This window comes from Aquila chrysaetos, chromosome 2 (genome assembly GCF_900496995.4).
Source record: "Aquila chrysaetos chrysaetos chromosome 2, bAquChr1.4, whole genome shotgun sequence".
Taxonomy (NCBI): domain Eukaryota; kingdom Metazoa; phylum Chordata; class Aves; order Accipitriformes; family Accipitridae; genus Aquila; species Aquila chrysaetos.
The window spans coordinates 11,523,001-11,529,981 of NC_044005.1; the positions used below are offsets into that span (position 1 = coordinate 11,523,001).

The 6,981-nt window shown below is 42.0% G+C and overlaps 1 long non-coding RNA gene across 1 annotated transcript; it reads right to left on the reverse strand.

Annotated features, from left to right (window-relative positions):
- Positions 1–352: 352 nt before the first annotated feature.
- Positions 353–2,304, reverse strand: LOC115335019. Its single transcript, XR_003921338.1, has 3 exons — positions 2,114–2,304; positions 1,856–1,901; positions 353–415 (listed from the first exon to the last, which is right to left on the reverse strand). It is a non-coding gene; the product is annotated as an uncharacterized LOC115335019 (long non-coding RNA).
- Positions 2,305–6,981: the final 4,677 nt, after the last annotated feature.

Consider the following 6,981-nt stretch of genomic DNA (forward strand, 5'->3'; position numbering starts at 1 on the left):
CCTTTTCACCCTTTTCTGCCTCCCTCCAGTTTGCCAATTCAGTTCAAATCTGCTGTGTGTGGCTGACAGACAGAAATCTCAGCCTTGCTTAGGGTTCAGAGCTCTATGCCATCAATTTAATATTGCAATACAGGCATAATGCACTCAGATTGTTCAATTCCTGCTCATGAACCAAAGTCTTGGTCTCCAAAGAGCTGGAAATTAACTCTGCACAGTGTGCCTAAGCTTCACAATGCTGTTCACTGCAGCAAATACGTGATATGGAACAGAGCCTTGGAAAAGAAAATAATAAGCAAGGTCATATTGCTTAAAATTCTGAAATTTCCAACATGTACCTGGGATTATGCAAATACCTGTGGTTTCCCAAGTTGGAAGAGTAGCATCACTCCGCATGTCGTGTCCCCAGTTGTAATACCTGTCATAATTATATTGGGGAAGAAATTGCATGCTCATTAGAAAAAGTACACTGGTGCACAAAACTTGTGTCTGGTGGGCCCAGAGCATCTGAACTGCATGTGTGAGGAATGTTTGGGTTTCACACATGTGTCAAGGAGGGATTTTTCAAAGTGAGTGGGAAATGAAAAGCAGCTCATCAAACTTTCCCACAAGTTATTTTACAATCCACTCTCTTTATTCAAATACATTCTGCAGAACACAAGATTACTTGGAGAAGAAGAGAAGGGGAAAAAAAAACCCCCTGCATTTATTGCTAATAGTCATAAAGGGAAACCATAAATCTACTGGGGCCATGCAGTCAGTCTAATAGTGAGTAAGAACACATGTAATCAATATGAATGTATTCATTTTTATTTTCTCTCAGCCACAATCAATATGCATGGTATCTCAGTGTTGAACAGGAAGGCACAGCTTTTGCCCCAGTGAGTTTACAATAATTCAGCAAAACTCCTGCTGAGTTTTGATTGAATAATAAGTTTGGCTCTAGCCAGACAAAATGCACAGGCAGGCAGTATGCTGACAGGGAGCAAAACTGGGAGCCAGCAATTCTAGAAAAGAGCTGGGTGCAGGAAGGCAAGGGAAGAATGGAGCACTAAGGGGTGACTTTGAGGAAGAAAGACAAAAGCGCTGCAATTATTTCTCTGGGTGGTAGAAAAGATCCTTTTTGCAGAGCGGAAGGAAGCTGTCCCCAACTTTTGGTGCAGTATGAAAAAAAGATTCAGAGGTCATCTTTTCAGCACTGCGGGAAGGAGTTGCTCACATGCAAAGAGCTGACCTCTGCAGAGCTTTGACCTTCATGTGACTCCTCCAAATATTCATTTACTGTGTCATTCTTAATTGTCTTCATAGCCCCTGTCCCATGGCTACCTGCACCCAGAGGTTACAAAGCAGCACCGCCGGAGTTGCCAAAGCAGAGAAGTAGGAGACGCAGGCCCCGGGGAAATCTGGAAGTGCACTGGCTCCTGCTAGCACTCCCCGGGCAAACGTCTTTGTACAGAGCAGGCACGGACGGTGCAGAGGAAGCCTCCGCTTTGCTCCCCGCCGCTAACACTGCTGAGCAAGCAGCCTGTTGCATTCTCCACTGACTTTAATTTGCAAATAGCCTTAAAGCACTGCAGAAAACAGCATGGGAATTTTTTTTTCTAATGATGGTAACAAAGGCTTGGCTGTCTGTATAAAGCCTGTAATGTAATCGCTGAACAACTAAAGAGTACACAAGGTGTCATGCAGAAACAAAGAAAGAGGTCATCCTGACCAGAGGAGGGAATGAAAGCGGAGAGAAACATTCATATTCATTGAATCAAGCTTCTGCACTCTCATGTCTGGACATTGAATCTACCTGGGGCACTAATAAAAATCCAAACAAATAAATATAACTGTTTATAACTCTTGAACTTACCTGCCAGAGCAGTGGCTGTGTCCCTCAATCCACCAAAGCAGGTTGCCTGAAAACAGTTCAAAGAGTAGTTAGGTATCTAACTTTCACTGAAATTCAGGAGTGCTGGCCATTTAGCTACCCTTTGAAGACACACACAGGCATGCACTGCTCTGTGTCAGACAGTATGTTTCTCAGTGGCCTCTCTCTTTTCCTGGGGAGAAGTTCCAGAAGCGCCCCCCTCAATGAGCTCTCCAGGACTAATCACCGTACACTGCTTACCTATTCACTTCCCAGGCTGGTGATACTCTAGTCATTGCGCTGTGTCCTGTCATGCCTTCAGTTTGTTAGCCTCCTAATGAAAAGACCCAATTCCCTCCCTGACGGGTTGGGAGGCTTGGCTAATAGTGCCGTGTAAATGAAGAAGACGGTTATTACTATGAGTGTTACATTAGTAATAACAAGGAACTGTGGTCAGCTATGGCAGATATACAGGAAATGAGAGAAAATACCCACTTAAAAAGAAGGTTAGAGAAACAGCTGCTTTTCATGAACTGAGGAGAGAGGTTTGCATGTGAAACAGAACATGATGAGCTCGGCAAAAAAATTCCTACTAGCATTAACTCTAATTTAAAAATTATTTAATTTTGCCATGCATTTTAGCCGAGGGAACACTGGCTTCCTGCAAGCATGCAGGCAAGCTTGTGAATTGCTCACGGGAATATTTGCAGGAAGGGAAGGGTGAGCTCATATATTTGGTGATTCATATTCCAGTGAGAACTACACTACCCTGAGTGAGAGGAGGATTCAAGGAGACAGCTCCTCTCCTGTGCCAGAGAGGCAAATGACTAAGGAAGCAAATAAAAGACTGGGCAAGTTAAGGACGGTTTTTTCCTACCGCATCCTCACAGCCTTCAGAAGTCAGTAGGTTTTCGTCTCCCTGAAGAGGTCCAGATGGCACCTGGACACAATAGTGCTGACAACCCCATGAAAGGATCTATCTCACCTTTTTGTTTGCTCTTGAGCTATGGCGTTTGGCATCTGGCATCTGGGCCAGATGCAAACATATTTCATACAGCAGAGTACAGGGAAAAAGAGCGGTGTAAATCCCACCTGTAGTCCCGAGTACAATTTTCCAAGGCAGAGATACCAGTTTAGCTGTGAGGTGGAGTTGGTCCTGTTTAACTGGACAGGGAGAGCCCTAGATGACAGTGATCCCGTTATTTCCTCACAAGTGATATGCAGGCCACAAGTATTTAAAACGTGACACAGCAAATACTTTCAAATAGTGATCTGCTCACAGCCGCTTGCTTTCAAAGCAAGAGGCAATATTTTTCTCCAGGTAATGATTCCTTACAGCTCATGCACCAAGCCTTAAGCCAAAAAAGCCCACTTATGCCATGGAAAATCTCTTACCAGCTGCAAGGGGCTATCTGTAAAGTCCTTTCCAAACAGCAAGCTACTGAAACCAATGCTTATCAAGGACCAATCCAGACATCACTCCTTTCCTTCAAATGCCCAACATACCAACAAGATGTGAGTCAGAGAAGTGCTGCTGTGTCCCACTTAAACACGGATGGAGAAACCAAATGCAACAGCAAACATGTCAAATCAACCATCTATTGTATTGGCCTGTTTATTCTTTTCCATTCTGATGTTCATCCAAAACTCTCATCACAATCTATCTATGTCCTAAACACTGTCTGGCATATTTTTCCAAAGAAAACCAGGAAGCTCATTAGTTTCCCTTAGAAGATACAAATCTGCAGCTCAACATAAACTTCAAGAAAACATATTTGATTTCCTGTACTGGAAGGTAACTTTTGCAAAACTAACAGCAGAGTAGTTGATACATCTCCAAGATTCTTGTTTGCTCACAGTCTGTTCATGGGACACCTCAGATATCTAAACATGGAAGTAGCTCTACTTCATGTCATCTGCAAAGCCTTGGAGGAAAAAAATAGGGGAAGTGGAGGAATAGGAAGATAGATTTTATAAGGAGTAGCAAAAAAAGCACAGGAATTATTTCAGTTAAACAGACAAATTAAAAAAAATTAATTTAAAAAAAAAAACTGGATGAAGTATCTTCTTATTTTTATAGCTGTCTAAAGATTTAATAGTAGCAATTCAGTGCTTGCACAATGGCATCTGCACAAACAGCTGTAGTTCCCTTGTGTAAAACATACTGGATGCAGCAGATAATTTGCTTGAACTTGCGTTCACAGGCAGCATGGTCTAACAAAGGAATGGTTAATGATTTCTGCTAAATAATAGAAAGCTTCAGACATAGTGCAGTGCAGGATGTTCCTTACTCTCCCTTTGTCTACGCGCACATCTTAAATCTTGCACAATCTAGAATCTAATTTGGGGGGAGGGTTTGGGGAGTGTAAGGGAGTGGCGTTGAAGAGAAATCTTCATTTAGTTTGCCTGGCTGTGGAGTAGACCACACGGATTATCTTTTTATTTACGTTTATACTTCTCTGAGTATTTGTGTTTAAAAAGCCTAATATGCCCTATCAAAAAGGATTATGTGTAATTGTCTTGACGCTCATCTCCTTGAAACTGGTGCTGGGAGGCATACCAGTGTATTCAATTTAGAAGTTTGTATATAGGGCAGCACCCAATAAAAGTCCCTGAAAAAGGATGAAGTTTTACATTATACAATTCCTCTGTTGCCTCTATTTTTTTTTTCCTTTGTGCAGAGAAAAGGTAGAACATTTCTGTACTTGATTAAGTTCAGTTAGTGGAGATTTATTGGCAAGGGTTGCACTGTGTTTTTGGTATTAACCTCTTAGATCACAGCAAGTGGCTTTTGAAGTTGGCTGGGGGCTGGAGGAAATTTCTTCGTCAAGGGACATACCACGCCTACCTCCTTCCAAGGGGAGGCTGAGGGCAGAGCAGGGAACGGGAAGGTCACTCTATTCTGCTTGCCACATCATGCAATAAATATTAACCGGAGATGATTATTGAACGCAAAGAAATAAATAACCAAGAGCTCTTACAAGGCTTACAGCTTGTATGTATCTTGTTAGATGATTAAAGAAAAGCAGGGTTAGGAAAGAATGACTCTGCCAGACAAAATCCCGTATGTTTTATTCCTAGCTGTGTTGCAAAGAAAGTGAAATGATTCAGGGCTTCATCCGCCCTACTCTTCCCTCCCCTTCTCATTCCTCCTGACCCTTCCAGCAATCCCAGTAGCCGTGTTCCTGGAACCACGCTGCCAGGTCCCAGCAGCAACTGGTTTTTCTCCTGCTGGTTAGCACACAGAGAGCATCAGCATCAGCACAGAGCATCAGCACTTTCCCAGTGGGAGTGCGCAGCGGTGCCACTTCTGCCAGGAGAGGACAGCAGAGCAAGTCCTCTCAGTCCCACCAGCCACGTGAAGGGGGACTTGCACACTCTGCCCCACAGGGCAAAAAACCTGGCTGCTGCAGCTGGACCTGAAAGAGAAATTAAGCCTGTGGAGTTTCAATTTCCCTGATTAAATTTCCCTATTAAAACAGAAAGAAAGAGAGAAATGTGTCCAGTAAAAGAGGTTGGAATCAGACCATGGACTTCATCCCAGAGCACAGTCTTTCCAGGCAGGGAGCAAATAGATCTGCAGTTTTATTTCCACCATTAATAGGACAAGGGCAAATTGACAAAATTCATATCTTAGTGCAGTTTCAGGTAACGAATGTGCCACAAGATACAGAAAGAAGAGGTTTAATTGACAACCCTTCTAATTGTATTACTTTAAATGCTGGAACAAATAATCAAAGAAACTATTTGTAAGCATCTAGATGATAACGAGGAGATGAGTTACGGCCAGCGTGGATTTGTCAAGAACAAATTGTGTCACACTAATGTAATTTCCTTCCCCCACAGGATAATAGACCTTGCGGACATGGAAGAAGCAGTAGATGTCATATATCTTGAGCCTAGTAAGTTTTCTGACACTGTCTCATATAACATTCTGATAAATAAGAGAAGAAAATGTGGACTAGGGGAAACCTGCTAGAGAGTGAGTGCAAAACTGGTTAGAAAACCATATTGGAGAGAATAATTATCAATGGTTCACTGTCAAAGGCTGTATCAAGTGGATTCCACAGAGGTCTCTCTTGGCCTGATACTATTCATTGCTAATGAACTGGATGATAGAAGAGATTGTGGTGCTATTAAATCACACATTGCCTGTTATGAGGAGAGGTTCCACATCTGCTGCAGGAAGAGACTAGTGGTCCAGAATAGCAAAAATAAGATGCAAGTCAAGCAAAGTAGCTGTTATATTATACAATGACCCAGCACTAATCTGCTACATAAATTAAAAGTTAAGAATAATTGACTTGGTACTACAGCTTTGTAGGTAAGGATCTGTGTGTTACAGTTGGTCAGAAGATGAACACAAAAACTTAAGAAGAATAAAAAATTTTTCCTTTACTCAACATGTGTAAGACCTCAGGGCATTGCATCCAGACTAGGTTTTGGCCACCTAACTTTAAGGAACATGTAGGCCAATGAGGTCCAAAGAAGAGCAACAGAAATGACCAAAAATCTGGGCATCTAGGAGAAAGAGCTGGGCCTGCATAGTCTAGAGAGAAAAAGACTGAAGCAAAACACAGCAGTGTTCTTTGAATCTGTAAGTGATTGCTGTAAAGGGAAAGCAGACAGGCTTCTCTGTGACCATGGTGAACAGGACAAGAAACAAATGGTTTATAATTTAGGAAGAGACTTTAAGGTTAGGCATTAGGAAAAAATTGCCAGTGTTATAGACAGTTGAACAATGGAATAGACTCTTTAGGGATGCTGTGGAGTCTCCATCACTGAGAGAAGATCCATGTACAACTTGAAGTTGTCCTAGAGTAGGGAATGGACTAGATGACCTCTAGAGACTCCCTTCCAATCTACTTTTCTCTAATCCCATGAATTCTATGAATACCACAATCTAGCTATGTTTAATAAATTAAACTGTAAGGAAGAAAAATAATTCCCTAGACCCAGAGCTAGGTCTGAAAACACTAAACAAGTTGTAGTAATAGGCCATAAATTTGCTTTCATTCCCTAAGGAGATTTTATTGCCACAAAGACTAACATAACAGAAGCCTCCTCTAATAGTTAAGTAACTCCAATACACTGGCAGGTTCTTTGATTCATATTCTGGAAGAAGTAGT